Source organism: Palaemon carinicauda, chromosome 39, assembly GCF_036898095.1.
Source record: "Palaemon carinicauda isolate YSFRI2023 chromosome 39, ASM3689809v2, whole genome shotgun sequence".
NCBI lineage: Eukaryota > Metazoa > Arthropoda > Malacostraca > Decapoda > Palaemonidae > Palaemon > Palaemon carinicauda.
In genome coordinates, this window is record NC_090763.1 from 7,003,328 (window position 1) to 7,008,327 (window position 5,000).

Consider the following 5,000-nt stretch of genomic DNA (forward strand, 5'->3'; position numbering starts at 1 on the left):
TTGTTGCATATGGAGATAATACTACACTATTTGCATCAATTCCATCTCCTGAATGTAGATCTGGGGTTGCTGAATCCATTAATAGAGATCTAGATAAAATCAGTACACGGTGCAAATTATGGGGCATGAAGATGAATCCTAAAAGAAAAACTCAAAGTATGATTGCAAGTAGATCAAGGACAGTGGCTTCTCAACATCCAGATCTCAGCATTGTTGTTTCTTTAACTCTGTATGACTTAAAATTTTAGGTGTGATTCTCGGCAGCAAATTACTTATGAGAAACACATTAGGTCTGTATCTTATTCAAAGCACAAAAATTTGGCTTATTGAGAAAATCTTTTAAGATTTTCGGGGATCAATCTATTCTGAAGAAGTGTTTTAATTCTTTCATTCCAACTTGTTTTGAGTACTGTTCTCTTGTCTGGTCTTCAGCTGCTGATTCTTATCTTAATTTGTTGGACAGGAACTTATGGTCTATTGAATTGCTTATTCCCGACCTAGATATTAATCTCAATTAGTTCATTATGCATGTTTCATAAGATTTTTTTATGATTATGATCATCCTTTATATTCAGATCTTCCTGGACAGTTCCATCCTATTCGTAATACTAGGCAGGCAGTTAATTCTAATAGCCAGGCCTTCTCCATCATGCGACTCAATACTACACAGTATTCAAGAAGTTGTATTCCAGCTGTGACCAAGTTGTGGAATGATCTTCCTCATCGGGTAGTCGAATCGGTAGAACTTCAAAAGTTCAAACTTAAGCAGTAATTGTTTTTATGTTGAACAGGCTGACATAAGTCTTTTTATAGTTTATAGATGAAAAATCTATTTTTATATTGCTACTGTTTTTAAAATATCTTTTTAATTGTTAATTATTTTTTATATCGTTTATTTATTGCCTTATTTCCTTCCATCACTGGGCTATTTTTCCCTGTTGGAGCCCTTGGGCTTATAGCATCTTGTTTTTCCAACTAGGGTTGTAACTTAGCTTATAATAATAATAATAATAATAATAATAATAATAATAATAATAATAATAATAAGTTACTTTTTCAAGATGTCAGCCTCTGCTATGAGCAATTCCTTAGCATCTCCAGATAACATCCAAAATCATAAGCCTGTCTACAGAGACTCTTCTCGTATGACCTAAACATTCTAATCTTTCCCAAAGCCAATAATAATAATAATAATAATAATAATAATAATAATAATAATAATAATAATAATAATAATAATAATAATAATAAAAATAATAATAATAATAATAAAATAAAAATAATAATAAAAATAATAATAATAATAATAATAATAAAATAATAATAATAATAAAATAATAATAATAATAATAATAAGGACAAAAAAAAACAAAGAGAACTAGGAGAGAAAATACGTAAATTGCAGATCAAGTAACAAATTAATGCAAAGAAAAGGCAAAGTTTTGTCCACATGTACGCTAGTGAAAAAAATACATAACCATAAGTTCTGCTTATATGGTCCTGTACAGCAGGGGATCCCTACTGTCAACAGGACCTTCACGGTCGTTTTATGATGTTCATTCGAGAGCATTTAACATTTCACAATGTGTATTGTTCGCTCACTGTTTGATCATCACTGTTAAAACACTCGCGGAATAAGAAAGTCTTCAGTTTCCTCGTGAAAGCCTTAATATCTTCAAATATTCGCAAGTCTCGTGGGAGCGTATTGTATAAGGCCTGCCCGCATATTTCATACTAACTATAATAAAAAGTTATCCAGTACACAAGTAATAGTTAATGTGACATCACGACACACTGATATGGGAATCTGTGCCCTCTGCAAAATGGTGAACACGCAGAATCTCTCCCTGCGGTATTTACATGAGATATGGGAAGTCCTTATCGAAATAATAATGTAATGCAAAATTATTAACACGCAGAATCTCTCCCTGCGGTAATTACATGAGACATGGGAAGTCCTTATCGAAATAATGATTTAATGCAAGAAATTCCTACACTCACCCTCTCCTTTCATGTTCCTAGAATTAACTTTATTCCCTCTGATTCCATGAAACGTCCTTACTTGGAAGTATTTCCAAGGTGACATGTGAATTATACAACACGCCAAAACATTCTTTATAGAACAATACAAATCATATATTAAATTACCCAGAAAACAAAAGAATTAAAAGCTGATATTTCATGAAGAAAAAACCCAAGGGAATTCATATGAAGAACTAATGGAAGAGATAAATTTTCAATTCCTAAAACAACCCCTGATGAGTTGTTACTGCTCTTAAAATATCTAATTTTTCGTCTTTTCCTTCCCTTACTGGGCTATTTTTCCCGTTGGGTCCCCTGGGCTTGTAGCATTATGCTTTTCCAACTAAGGTTGTAGCTTAACATGTAATAATAATAATAATAATAATAATAATAATAATAATATTAATAATAATAATACATATTTTCTTTTAGCAGAGATAAATCGTGAATAAATTCCCTTGAAATTTTGACTATCCAATTTAATAATAATAATAATAATAATAAAAACAACAACAATAATTATAATAATGACAATAATAATAATATTAATAGTAACATTAATAGTTATTATATGTTGTTGTTATAATGATAAGAAAATACTTTAATCGTATATAACTATGTTGTAATTCCCAACATATCGGCTATGTATCCCTTTCTCAGAAAATGACCTTGAGGGGATATAATGGTCTCCACTCATTGCATACCATACTTCTTCCTTCTTCCATAGTGAATCTCTCTCTCTCTCTCTCTCTCTCTCTCTCTCTCTCTCTCTCTCTCTCTCTCTCTCTCTCTCTCTCTCTCTCTCTCTTTTAAATAGATTACAGTACTATTTAAATAAATTGAATACGATTAAATCTGTGACTGATGCTTAAAATCTTTCCAATTAATACTTCTCTATATATTTTCCATAATTTTCTCCAATTCTATCTGGGTTTGGTTGATTTTTCTTCCTCGTTAAAGAAGACAGAAGAGAAGAAAATGGATGTGGCAGAGATGAGAATGTTGAGATGGATGTGTGGGGTGACAACACTGGAGTTGGAAAACTATCAGATAATATCCAGGAAAGTAGACTGAGGTGGTACGGTCATGTCATGAGAAGAGATGAACTGTATATTGGGAGGAGAGTGATGGAAATGGAGGTACAGGGAACGAGAAAGAGAGGGAGATCAAAGCGAAGGTGGTTGGACTGAATCAAGGATGACCTTCGATCAAAGGGATTAACCGGTGATGAGGTGTGGGACAGAGGTAGATGGAGAAAGCTAATCAGAAACATCGACCCCACATAGAAGTGGGAAAAGATGTAGACAAAGAAGAAGAAGAAGAAGAAGAAGAAGAAGAAGTTATTTTGATTTTGTATATGATTATCCTGCCCTTAATGTTTCAAGCTTTTAGTGTTTGATATAAGATTCATAATCAACTAATTTTGATACAGTAATTATCAAATTAAATACTTTAACTATCTAAAGTGCCAATAAACTTTTTTTTCAGTATCAATGAGAAAGATTTTCTAAAGCATTCGCTTATTAAAGGCTCTTTCCCGGACCTCTAAATTCAATTTCTCCCTTACTCTAATGGCTTGGACGTTATCTAAAAAAAAAAAAAAAAAAAAAAAAAACTTTACACAACTTTTTTCATTTAGTGACACTTCCTTTTATATTTCATAAATGATATACACTGTGATTTTGTTGCGTTCACAAACCGAGAAATCCTTGAATTTCTGTATACTTTGCTTTGTAATGTACATGCATTACTCCTTAAGTATCCCCTTCTAGAGTAATTACCTTGGAAAGGATGTAATTATACAGATGGAGGTCACCTCTTTTTTTTAAAGGCCGCTCATGAATGGCAGAGGCAGGGGACAGTAGCATTACCCTATCAAGCAAGACAATGTCCTAGAGACTGACCATATATACATATGACTAGCGCCCAAGCCCCCTCTCCACCAAGCTAGGAACAAGGAGGCCCAGGCAATGGCTGCGACTGAACAGAAAGACCTATAGGCTTCCCCAAACACACACCCCCACCATAGCTCACAAGGACAGCGAGGTTGCAGCGACCAAAGGAATCGAAGGATCACTATCGAAGAATCCCATCAAGATATTTTGAATCTCGGTAAAAACAAGCACATTCGAGCAATGGACCCTTCCTGGCGGAAATACTTTTCAGAAATGCTAATTTATAACCAAAACTAACATTATTATTATTATTATTATTACTTGCTAAGCTACAACCCTAGTAGGAAAAGAAGGTGCTATATGCCAGGGACCCCAACAGGGAAAATAGCCATTGAGGAAAGGAAACATGGTAAAATAAAATATTCTAAGAACAGTAACAATATTAAAATATTTCCTATATAAACTACAAAACTTTAACACAACAAGCGGAAGAGAAATTAGATAGAATAGTGTGCTCGAGTGTACCCTCAAGAGATAGTATAGATTCCAGGACTCGTGAATAAAAGGACACTATTGGAGGAACTCGGAAAGAACACGTAGATTCGTTAAAGGACTTCGTTGAAGGATGCTAGCTCTCTCTCTCGAAAAAAAAAAAAAAAAACTATACCATTTAACTACAAACTACTTGTATATGCAGACAGCCATTTGCAACTCGGCGTGGTAAGGGCAAGGTCGAGGGTGGATCACTTTTCTCTGTTGCTATACGAGCCACCATTAATTTACGTATCTCTCTGAAAGGGAAAGTTGCTATTCTCTCTTTCAATCCTACTTCTTCTCTTCCTCAGCGTATCTTCTCTTCCCAAGAGATTCCCTTAAACGCTCCCCTGAACATCCCAATGAAAAAAAAAAAAAAAAAAAAAAATTCTCAGGTCAGAATTCATTTGATTACTTCTCCTCCTTCTAATTCCTCCTCCTCCTCCTCATTCTTCTTCTTCCACTCTTCTTTTCTTCCTTCTACTTTTTCTCTTCCTCAGGTATTTTCTCCTCCCAAAGAGATTCCCTTAAGACATCTGAACATCACAA